The sequence below is a fragment of the Solanum tuberosum genome, unplaced genomic scaffold, assembly GCF_000226075.1.
Source record: "Solanum tuberosum cultivar DM 1-3 516 R44 unplaced genomic scaffold, SolTub_3.0 scf00918, whole genome shotgun sequence".
In the NCBI taxonomy this organism is placed as follows: domain Eukaryota; kingdom Viridiplantae; phylum Streptophyta; class Magnoliopsida; order Solanales; family Solanaceae; genus Solanum; species Solanum tuberosum.
The window spans coordinates 43,454-56,558 of NW_006239824.1; the positions used below are offsets into that span (position 1 = coordinate 43,454).

At 33.9% G+C, this 13,105-nt stretch overlaps 2 pseudogenes; both read left to right on the top strand.

Annotated features, from left to right (window-relative positions):
• Positions 1 to 330: 330 nt before the first annotated feature.
• LOC107059180 (LRR receptor-like serine/threonine-protein kinase GSO1) lies at positions 331 to 5,591 on the top strand (annotated as a pseudogene).
• A 5,711-nt stretch (positions 5,592 to 11,302) lies between these two features.
• LOC107059181 (probable leucine-rich repeat receptor-like protein kinase At1g35710) lies at positions 11,303 to 12,628 on the top strand (annotated as a pseudogene).
• Positions 12,629 to 13,105: the final 477 nt, after the last annotated feature.

Sequence of the window (13,105 nt, forward strand, 5' to 3'; positions counted from 1 at the left end):
TATTATCTCTTAATTTTCTTTGCTCTTTCATTTATTTGGCTATTCATTTTTCAAAAGTTCCACATCATCAGACATCAATATCTAGCAGGTCCAATAAAAATATAACACCCTTCTCAACACGGCTAAGACAGATTGAAAAGTGACAACATTTTCTCAAAGACAAAAACAAAACAACCCAAATTTGCAACAAAGACATAATGAATCATCGTAACGTCTAAGATTGAGAATTGTTGGATATGGTCCACTAGAGATGAGAATTGAGAACCAGACATGTCTGTATCATACACTAAGAGTGGTCATAATCAATTTGTGATAACAAAACTATTTTGGCCACTTTGATTAAGTCCTTGCCTGAATTAGACCTCTAACACAAAACAATCCAAAATTTGACAAGAGAATGACAACATTTTTTTCTCCGATAGCAGCCAAAGTAGCAAATTTGGAAAAAACGCGTTTCCTGTTGGTCTTTAATTAGTATAAGTTACGTACAATATCAAATCCTATGAATCCGAAACAATAAACTCAAAATATGATGATGGTTTCTAGCAAAACATTCTCTTCACTTCAGCTTTTCACTCTATTCTACCTCTTTACGGTTGCATTTGCTTCCACTGAGGAAACAACTGCCCTCTTAAAATGGAAAGCAACTTTCAAGAACCAGAATAATTCCTTATTGGCTTCATGGATGCAAAGTTCTAATGCATGCAGGGACTGGTATGGAGTAATATGCTTTAATGGTAGGGTAAACACGTTGAATATTACAAATTCTATTGTAATTGGTACACTCTATGCTTTTCCGTTTTCATCCCTCCTTTCTTGAAAATCTTGATCTTAGCATGAACAATTTCTCGGGAACCATTCCACCTGAGATTGGTATTCTCACTAATCTCGTCTTTCTTAACTTGAAAATCAATCAGTTTTCAGGAACAATCCCACAGCAAATCGGTTCACTAGCCAAGCTTCAGACCCTCCGTATATTTGACAACCATTTAAATGGCTCTATTCCTGAAGAAATAGGTTACCTAAGGTCTCTTACTAAGCTATCTTTGCGTAGGAACTTTCTTACTGGTTCTATTCCTGCTTCATTGGGGAATTTGAACAACTTGTCTTTTTTGCTTCTTCATGAAAATCAACTTTCTGGCTCTATTCCTGAAGAAATAGGTTACCTAAGGTCTCTTACTAAGCTATCTTTGGCTATGAATTCTCTTAATGGCTCTATTCCTGCTTCATTGGGGAATTTGAGCAACTTGTCTGTTGTGGATCTTTCTGATAATCACTTTTCTGGCTCTATTCCTGAAGAAATAGGTTACTTGAGGTCTCTTACTGACCTATATTTGGGTAATAACTCTCTTAATGGATCTATTCCTGCTTCATTGGGGAATTTGAGCAACTTGTCTTTTTTGTATCTTTCTGATAATCACTTTTCTGGCTCTATTCCTCTAGAGATAGGTTACTTGAGGTCTCTTACTTATCTATATTTGGGTAATAACTCTCTTAATGGATCTATTCCTGCTTCATTGGGGAATTTGAACAACGTGTCTTTTTTGTTTCTTTATGAAAATCAACTTTCTGGCTCTATTCCTGAAGAAATAGGTTACCTAACGTCTCTTAGTATCCTACATTTGAGTAATAACTCTCTTAATGGCTCTATTCCTGCTTCATTGGGGAATTTAAGAAATCTGAACAACTTGTCTGTTTTGTATCTTAATAATAAGCAGCTTATGATGTTGGATTTGATTTTTAGTTTATAAGCTTTTCTTAACTTGGGAAAATGTAATATTATGAATTTTGATGATATACAATAAATGCACCCTTGTGGTCCGGCCCTTCTCTTAGCCTTTTATTATACAAACAGGCTTACTCAAAGTAAACTGTTTTTGTCATTTGCATTCATCAATAATGTTCCTTGTTGTGCTCGTAGCACTTTGAAACTTTCCTTTGCCAATTGCAATAATGTTAGTTTGAAACATTTGTGTGTTCTATTTCCAGATACAGGGGGGGTATACTAGATAGATCAAAGTGGGATAATCTATAGGAAACAGCACTGGCAAGACAGAATCTTGTAAAATGATCCTAACAACAGGGAAGCTCCGTCTAATCTATTCAAGGTAGCTGATAATTCAAACGATGCACTTAATAGCTCAACCAACTCTGGAACAAACGGTGCACGAAATGGCTGCTATGGCTCATTACCATGGCTATGGTGTTCTCATGCAACAACAGGTTGCCAATATGACTCAATCACAACAACCGTTACAACACGAAGCCTTGATGATGCAGCAACAAATGGCTATTATGCCTCTGCAACAGCAAACTGCTTCTATGACTCAACATAATGAAGGAGAGATTCAAGAAGAAGATATAGCTGGAGATTTTAATATCTGCAAAAATATCCTAATCTATCTCTAATGAAAAACTATTATCTCATATTTTAAAAGTTTCATTCGGAAAAAGTTCACATCACCATTATCTATCGAAAATATAACTTGAATTGGCTGAGTGACTTCATACGTGAAATGACAATAAATAAGTGACTTTTTTGTTACAAGACAAAGAAAAATGACTTTCTGAATAGTTGAGTGAGAACATGTGCGCAAGCAACGCTTGACATTTGCTATATGAATTGAAGATAATGAAGCTAGAAATTTATTGATTGACTGAGAATTATTGGATATGGTTAACTACTTTAGAAATAAAAATTAAGAACCAGACGTGTCTGCGTAATACATTAAAAGTGGTCATAATCGATGTTTGATTAAGTCCTTGGTTGAATTAGAGGTTATGACATTAAAAGTGGTCATAATCAATGCCTAATTAAGTCCTTGGTTGAATTATAGGTGTAACACAAAACAACCCAAAGTTTGACTTAAAGGTGACAACATTTTCTCTAATAGCAGCCAAATTTGGAAATTTGGAGAAAACGCGTTTCCTGTTGGTCTTTTATTAGTATAAGTACGTACAATATCAAATCTATGAACCCGAAACAATAAACTCAAAATATGATTGATGGTTTCTAGCTAAAACATTCTCTTCACTTCAGTTTTTCACTCTATTCTACCTCTTTACGGTTGCATTTGCTTCCACTGAGGAAACAACTGCCCTCTTAAAAATGGAAAAGCAACTTTCAAGAACCAGAATAATTCCTTATTGGCTTCATGGATGCCAAGTTCTAATGCATGCAGGGACTGGTATGGAGTTATATGCTTTAATGGTAGAGTAAACACGTTGAATATTACAAATTCCAGTGTCATTGGTACACTCTATGCTTTTCCGTATTCATCTCTCCCTTTTCTTGAGAATCTTAATCTTAGCATGAACAATTTCTCGGGCACCATTCCACCTGAGATTGGAAATCTCACTAATCTTGTTTATCTTGACTTGAACATCAATCAGAATTCAGGAACAATCCCACCACAAATCGGTTCACCAGGCAAGCTTCGGATCCTCCATATATTTGACAACCATTTAAATGGCTCTATTCCTGAAGCAATAGGTTACCTAACGTCTCTTACTAAGCTATCTTTGGGTATGAACTTTCTTACTGGTTCCATTCCAGCTTCATTGGGGAATTTGAACAACTTGTCTTTTTTGTTTCTTTATGAAAATCAACTTTCTGGCTCTATTCCTGAAGAAATAGGTTACCTAACGTCTCTTAGTATCCTACATTTGAGTAATAACTCTCTTAATGGCTCTATTCCTGCTTCATTGGGAAATTTGGGCAACTTGTCAGATTTGTATCTTTATAATAATCAGCTTTCTGGCTCTATTCCTGCTTCATTCGGGAATCTGAACAACTTGTCTAGTTTGTATCTTTATAATAATCAGTCTTTCTGGCTCTATTCCTGAAGAAATAGGTCGCTTGGGTCTCTTACTTATCTATATTTGGCTAATAACTCTCTTAATGGCTCTATTCCTCCTTCATTGAGGAATTTGAGAAATCTGAGAAATATGATTCTCAATGATAACAATCTCACTGGGGAAATTACTTCATTTGTGTGCAATTTGACATCACTGGAAGTGTTGTATATGCCGAGAAACAATTTGAAGGAAAAGTTCCGCAATGTTTGGGCAATATCAGCGGCCTCCAGGTTCTAGTGATGTCACATAATAATCTCAGTGGAGAGATCCCGTCATCTATTTCCAATTTAATATCACTACAAATTCTAGATTTGGGCAGTAACAATCTGGAGGGAGCAATTCCACAATGTTTTGGCAATATTAGTAATCTCCAGGTTTTTGATATGCAGAATAACAAACTTTCTGGGAGCCTTCCAACAAATTTTAGCATTGTAAATTCACTTATAAATCTCAACTTGCATGGCAATGAACTAGAGGGGGAAATCCCTCGGTCTTTGGCCAATTGCAAAAAGCTGCAAGTTCTTGATCTTGGAGATAATCATCTCAATGACACATTCCCCATGTGGTTGGGAACTTTGCCAGAGCTGAGAGTTTTAAGGTTGACATCGAATAAATTGCATGGACCTATAAGACCTTCAGGGGCTGAAAGCATGTTTCCTAATCTTCAAATCATAGATCTCTCTTACAATGCCTTCTCGAAAGACTTACCAACGAGTCTGTTTCAAAATTTGAAAGGCATGAGAACAATTGATCAAACCATGGACAAACCAAGTTATGAAGGAGATGGATATTACCAAAACTTGGTAGTTGTTGTATCAAAGGGATTGAAGCTTGAAGTTGTGAGAATTTTGTCTTTGTACACAGTTATTGATCTTTCAAACAACAAATTTGAAGGATATATTCCTGGTGTTCTGGGAGATCTCATTGTGATTCGGGTACTGAATTTATCTCATAATGGATTGCAAGGTCCTATACCACCATCACTTGGAAGCTTATCTGTAGTGGAATCACTGGACCTTTCGTTTAACCATCTTTCGGGAGAGATACCACAACAACTTGCTTCTCTTACGTATCTTGGATTCTTAAATCTCTCTCACAATTATCTCCAAGGATGCATCCCTCAAGGACCTCAATTGCGTACCTTTGAGAACAATTCATATGAAGGTAATGATGGCTTATGTGGATTCCCCGTTTCGAAAGGTTGTGGCAATGATCCTGTGTCAGAGACAAATTATACTGTGTCTGCGCTAGACAATCAAGAAAGCAATTCTGAATTTCTCAATGATTTTTGGAATGCCGCTCTGATGGCCTATGGCAGTGGAATATGTATTGGATTATCCATAATATACTTCATGATCTCAACTGGAAATATGAAATGGCTTGCAAGAATCATTGAAGAACTGGAACACAAAATTAACATGCGAAAGAGAAAGAAGCAGAGAGGACAAAGGAATTACAGAAGAAGAAATAATCGCATCTACACAAGTTACCAACAAAGAAGGATTTGATTTCAGAACTTCAGGTATTCAAGCTAAGCTCTACACTAATATTTTTTAGGTTTTATGCTTTTTTTGTTACAAACAAGTGCTTATTAACGTTTCATACAAATTGCAAGTAATCGATTGGAAACTGTGATAAGGCAAAAAATTTATAGTTGTGTAACTCACTTTCTTATTTTTTTTCAGCTTTTTCAGATGCCAAGAATAAGAAGACATTGGCGTAATGGATTTGGTACTTCCTACGTTGCAGCTTATGATGATGGATTTGATTTTTAGTTTTATAAGCTTTTTTAAGTTGGGAAAATGTAATATTATGAATTTTGATGATACACAGTAAATGTTGTGTGTATTGAATGATGTGTATGCATTTCTCGGATCAATAATACTCACCTCAAAGAATCTTAGAGAGCTGAATGAATGGAAGAAGATATTTAGCGCACGATAGAAGAGAGAGAACAAACAAAGAAGAATACGTAACAACCTAGGGCGTAACTGGTTAACTCACACCCCAAAGCAAGTTATTATGGTGGGAGAGACCAAGTTTTAATTTTTTTGTGATAAGGTTGTTGTGGAAACAGTGAGGTTGCATACAATACACCCTTGTGGTCCGGCCCTTCGCTTAGCCTTTTATTATACAAACAGGCTTACTCAAAGTAAACTGTTTTTGTCATTTGCATTCATCAATAATGTTCCTTGTTGTGCTCGTAGCACTTTGAAACTTTCCTTTGCCAATTGCAATAATGTTAGTTTGAAACATTTGTCTGTTCTATTTCCAGATACAGGGGGGTATACTAGATAGATCAAAGTGGGATAATCTATAGGAAACAGCACTGGCAAGACAGAATCTTGTAAAATGACCCTAAAAAACTGGGAAGTTTCGTATAATCTATTCGAGGTAGCTGATAATTCACAGGATGCATTTAATAGCTCAACCAACTCTGGAACACATGTTGCACAAAATGGCCCATTACCAGGACTATGGTGTACTTATGCAACAACAGGTTGCCAATATGACTCAATCACAACAACAGTTACAACACGAAGCGTTAATGATGCAGCAGCAAATGGCTAGTGTGCCTCTGCAACATCAAACTGCTACTATGACTCAACATAATGAAGGAGAGATTCAAGAACAGGAAGCACAAAATCAAGAAGATATAGCTGATTGTGCCTCAAATCAAGATGAAGGAGAGATTCTTGCATCAATGGAAAAATATTGGATATGGTCCCTACTTTAGAGATAAGAATTGAAAACCAGACATGTCTGTATCATACATTAAAAGTGGTCATGACCAATGTGTGATAACAGAACTATTTTTGCCACTTTGACCAAGTCCTTTGCTGAATTAAATGTGTAACTCAAAACAACTCAAAATTTGACTTGAGAATGACCACATTTTCTCTGATAGCAACCAAATTTACAAATTTGAAGAAAACGCATTTCCTATTCTTTTTGGGACAAGAGATATGTGTTTAATTACTCTTTGCGAAAACAATCATATGAAGATTACTCCCTCTATCTCAATTTATAATGCATAGTCTGGATTTTCAAGAGCCAAATAGTTTAATTTTCACCAAAAATTCAGGCATGAAGTTTTTTAAAAATTTAAAATAAAATTTATATATTTTGAAACTACAAAAAAAGTACTCTAAGTTACAATAACTTATCCGCAAACCATCTTCGGAGTGATCGCGTGTGAAGTGAAAGAATTGGAGTTTTTAATATCCAGAAACCATCTTCATAGGTTGAAATATCTTAATCTATCTCTAATAAAAAAACTATTAATATCCAGTTTTCATCAAGGGTCATTACCTATTCCGACAAATTCCACAAGATACTTCATCATATCAAAAAATAATCTCAGTGAAGAAATTCTTTTATTTGGAAAATCGATTTGAGAGTCATTGAAATTTAATTTTATCAAAATATTCGAGCATGAAAAATGTGAAACTCTTGGAGGTCTCATAAAAATAAAATACCCTTTGCAACACGACTTTATTTGGTAGATTGAAAAATCACCTAATTTTTACACATTTCATTGACAGATTGGCCACATATTAATTTGAATATATATCATTTAAATTGATTGAATGACTTTATACGGAAAAATGACAATAATTGAGTGACTTTTCTGTCACAAAACAAATAACAGAAAAAATGACCTTTTGAATAATTGATGATAATATGAGAAGTCAATACTGGACACCTGCTATATAAATTCTCAATAGTCAAATTAAAGATAATGTATTCTACAAATTTATTGGCTTAAGACGTAGAATTGTTGGATATAGTCCATTACTTAAAGATGAAAATGAGAACCAAACATGTCTGTATTAATATGTAATAACAAAACTATTTTGGCCACTTTGACTAAGTCATTGGATAACGGAGAATTGTTGGCTTTTCATTTTTTAAAAGAGCTTGAAAATAATTCCACACCATCACTATCTAACGAAAATATAACTTGAATTGATTAAGTGACTTTATACGTGAAATGACAATAATTAAGTAATTTTTATGTAACAAACCAAAGAAAAGTGAATTTCCGAATAATTGAGTGATTATGTGAAAAATCAACTCTTGACATCTACTACATGAATTAGAGATATTGTAGCCTAGTGTTTTATTGATCTAAAACTGAAAATTAATGGATATAATCCACTACTTTAGAGATAAGAATTGAGAACTAGACATGTTTGTATCATACGTTAAAAGTGGTCATGACCGATGTCTAATAACAAAACTATTTTGGCCACTCTGACTAAGTCCTTGACTGAAACAACTCAAAATTTGGCTTGAGAATGACCATATTTTCTCTGATAGCAACCAAATTTGCAAATTTAAAGGAAACGTGTTTCCTATTAATCATCAATTTATTTTAATTTTCTTCTTGGGACCAGAGAAATGTATTTAATTATTCTTTGAGGAAACAATCTTATGAAACTTACTCCCTCTATCTCAATTTATAATGCATTGTTTGAATTTTCAAGAGCCATCCTTCAATTGTTATCGTAAATTCAAGCATGCAGTCTTTAAATTTTTAAAATAAAATTTATATATTTAAAACTACATAAAAAATACTATAAGTCATAATAATTGATCCACAAACCATCTTCTAAGTGATCGCGTTTAAAGTAAAGAATTAGAGTTTTTAATATTCAAAAACCATCCTCGGAGGTTGACATAGCTTAATATATCTCTAATAAAACACTATTAAGAAATCCCTTTTATATATTTGTAAACTCGATTTGAGAGTCATTAAAATTTAAATTTATCAAAATATTCGAGCATGAGAAAGCCTTTGCAATATGACTTTATTAGGCATATTGAAAAATCACCAAATTTTTACACATTTCATTCAAATTGAGATGACGTTAGTTCAAGTAGGGAAAATACATAACTTATTATTCGAATGTAAAACTCACAAAAAAAAAAAGTGATATTCACATATATTTTTCACCATTATCTCATAATTTTCTTTATTCATTTTTCAAAAGTTCCACATCATGAGACATCAACATCTAGCAGATCCCAACAAAATAAAACACCCTTCTCAACACGGCTAAGACAGATTGAAAAATGACAACATTTTCTAAAAGACAAAAACAAACAACCCAAATTTGTAACAAAGACACTACGAATCATGGTAACGTCTAAGACTGAGAATTGTTGGATATGATCTACTACTGTAGAGATGAGAATTGAGAACCAATGTAGAGATGAGAATTGAGAACCAAACATGTTTGTATCATACATTAAAAGTGGTCATGACCGATGTCTGATAACAAAACTATTTTGGCCACTTTTGACTAAGTCCTTGACTGAAACAACTCAAAATTTGACTTGAGAACCTCTATCTCAATTTATAATGTATAGTTTGAATTTTCAAGAGCCAAATCCTTTAATTTTTATCAGAAATTCAGGCATGAAGTCTTTAAATTGTTAAAATAAAATTTATATATTTAAAAACTACGTAAAAAGTACAATAAGTCATAATAATTAATCCGCAAACCATCTTCTAACTGGTCGCGTTTAAAGGGAAAGAATTAGATTTTTTTATATTCACAAACCATCCTCAAAGGTTGAGATATCTTAATCTATCTCTAATAAAATACTTTTAATTTGCGATCCAATTTTCTTCAAGGGTCATTACCTATTCTAACAAATTCCACAAGATACTTCATATCAAAAAATAATCCGAGTGAAGAAATTCCTTTTATATATTTGTAAAATCGATTTGAGTCATTGAAATTTAATTTTATCAAAATATTCGGGCATGAGAAATTTGAAACTCTTGGAGGTCTCATAAAATAAAATACCCTTTGCAATACGACTTTATTAGGCGGATTGAAAAATCACCTAATTATTCGGTAAATGCTTTAGCACTCTTTGTTAATGTTTATATTTTATTGCCGCTAAAAATCATTTTTGTTATATTGGGAAGAAATTAAATTTTTGTTTGGTTATTATCATTTATAACGTAAGATTTATATTGATACTTAATGTACTTACTAGATTTTTTAGCAATTTTTTTAAACGTAACTTGCAACATTAAATTAAATCCATATTTATTAGTATAATCTTACATTTGAATTGTGAATTTGACTTTTAAATTTTATAAGACAAATTACATTAATTACATAATTAAACAGTCGTATTTAGTTTGAGTTATTTTAAGGTTGTCAGTAGTTTAGAAATGAAACTAATAATTCGCGTCGAATTTACGAGTGTCTTTAATACTTTTCTCTAAAAAAATTGTATGATATAGTCTGAAATTAAATTAATATATACAAGTATTCAAATTCCTATAGAGTGCAAAATAAAATTTCAATAAGAAAAAATAATATTGGATTTAATGGTATGAAAAAATAAAATTGGATTTAATAGATATAAAATGAAAATATTATATTGGGAAAATGCACAAGTACCCCCAACCTATGCCCGAAATCCCAGAGACACTTATACTATAGTAAGGTCCTATTACCCCCCCCCCGCCCACCCTTATTTTATAAATAATTTTCTATTCCTTTTGGGTTTATGTGGCACTATCAACTAGATAGCTTGAAAAAATTGTCAACACGCGCTAGGCCCAGAAGATAGTGCCACGTAGACCAAAAAGGGGTAGAAAATTATTTATATAATAAGTTTGGAGGGGGGGGGGGAGTAATAGGACCTTAGTGTAGTATAAGTGTCTGAAATTTCGAGCATAGGTTGGGGGGGGGGGGTACTTATGCATTTTCCCCATTATATTATGAACAACAATAGTAGCCGAAACATAAATAAATTCCATGCCTATTAAAGCATAATAATTGACATGACAATTTTACTGTTCTATCCATATTAACTACGTAATGTTTAATATTAAATCTTGAAAAGTGTAAAAATGAACAAGGAGAGTAAATCATAATTCAAATTGTTAACCTGTGCGCAGCACGGGCGTTCTTCATCTAGTTCAAATATAGTTTTTGACCATTTATTATGTCTTAATTTTCTTTGCTCTTTCATTTATTTGGCTATTCATTTTTCAAAAGTTCCACATCATCAGACAACAATATCTAGCAGGTCCATAAAAAAAATAACACCCTTCTCAACACGGCTAAGATAGATTGAAAAATAACAATATTTTCTCAAAGACAGAAACAAAACAACCCAAATTTCCAACAAAGACATAACGAATCATCGTAACATCTAACACTGAGAATTGTTGGATATGGTCCACTACTGTAGAGATGAGAATTGAGAACTACACATGTCTGTATCATACACTAAGAGTGGTCATAATCAATTTGTGATAACAAAACTATTTTGGCCACTTTGATTAAGTCCTTGCCTGAATTAGACCTCAAACACAAAACAATCCAAAATTTGACAAGAGAATGACAACATTTTTTCCTCTGATAGCAGCCAAATTAGCAAATTTGGAAAAAATGTGTTTTCTGTTGGTCTTTAATTAGTATAAGTTACGTACAATATCAAATCCTATGAATCCGAAACAATAAACTCAAAATATGATGATGGTTTCTAGCAAAACATTCTCTTCCCTTCAGTTTTTCACTCTTTTGTACCTCTTTACAGTTACTTTTGCTTCCACTGATGAAGCAACTGCCCTCTTGAAATGGAAAGCAACTTTCAAGAACCAGAATAATTTTGTATTGGCTTCATGGACGCCAAGTTTTAATGCATGCACGGACTGGTATGGAGTTATATGCTTTAATGGGAGGGTAAACACGTTGAATATTACAGATTCTAGTGTCATTGGTACACTCTATGCTTTCCGTTTTCATCCCTCCCTTTTCTTGAAAATCTTGATCTTAGCATGAACAATTTCTCGGGCACCATTCCACCTGAGATTGGTAATCTCACTAATCTCGTCTTTCTTAACTTGAAAATCAATCAGTTTTCAGGAACAATCCCACAACAAATCGGTTCACTAGCCAAGCTTCAGATCCTCCGTATATTTGACAACCATTTAAATGGCTCTATTCCTGAAGAAATAGGTTACGTAAGGTCTCTTACTAAGCTATCTTTGGGTAGGAACTTTCTTAATGGTTCTATTCCTGCCTCATTGGGGAATTTGAACAACTTGTCCTTTCTGTTGCTTTATCAAAATCAACTTTCTGGCTCAATTCCTCGAGAAATAGGTTACCTAAGGTCTCTTACTGACCTAAAATTGGGTAATAACTCTCTTAATGGCTCTATTCCTGCTTCATTTGGCAATTTGAGAAATCTGAAAACTATGATTCTCAATGATAACAATCTCATTGGGGAAATTCCTTCATCTATATGCAATTTGACATCACTTGAAATGTTTTATATGCCTAGAAACAACTTGAAGGGAAAAGTTCCGCAATGTTTGGGTAATATAAGTGGCCTCCAGGTTCTAGTGATGTCACATAATAATCTTAGTGGAGGGATGCCTCCATCTATTTCCAATTTAACATCACTACAAATTCTAGAATTGGGCAGAAACAATCTGGAGGGAGCAATTCCACAATGTTTTGGCAATATTAGTAGCCTCCAGGTTTTTGATATGCAGAATAACAAACTTTCTGGGACTCTTCCAACAAATTTTAGCATTGGAAGTTCACTTATGAGTCTCAACTTGCATGGCAATGAACTCGAGGGAGAAATCCCTCGATCTTTGGCCAATTGCAAAAAGTTGCAAGTTCTTGATCTAGGAGATAATCATCTCAATGACACATACCCCATGTGGTTGGGAACTTTGCCAGAGCTAAGAGTTTTAAGGTTGACGTCGAATAAAAGGTTATAAAACAACCAATTGATAAAAAATCTGGCCAAAAAGGCAACTCGAGTCTCAAAATAGAATATTATATATATACATAGATGAGAGACTCAATACTAACTGACTGACTGTCTATGAAGCCTCTACAATACTGAGATGGATGTTGGGACAGACCCCGCAACATCCTAATAAAACAAAACTAAGAGAACAAAACAACTGAGTCCTCCGGAAAGCAAGGAGGCTCACCACTGACTCTGGAGTGCTCAACTGGATCAACGGCGTGTTGGGTGCTGACCCTAGGTACTTACGTCTTCATCGTCATAAGATGCAGGCCAACTGGCATCAGTATATTGAATGTACGAGTATGCGAGCTAGAAAGCTAAACAGCAACTTAAGCTTGAAAGGGATACAAAAGAGAACGTACCTTGGCTCTGTTCAATTCATGAATAACCGAGCTCAATATATATAGCAATAAGACACATGCAATACATAAAGCTTGTAAAA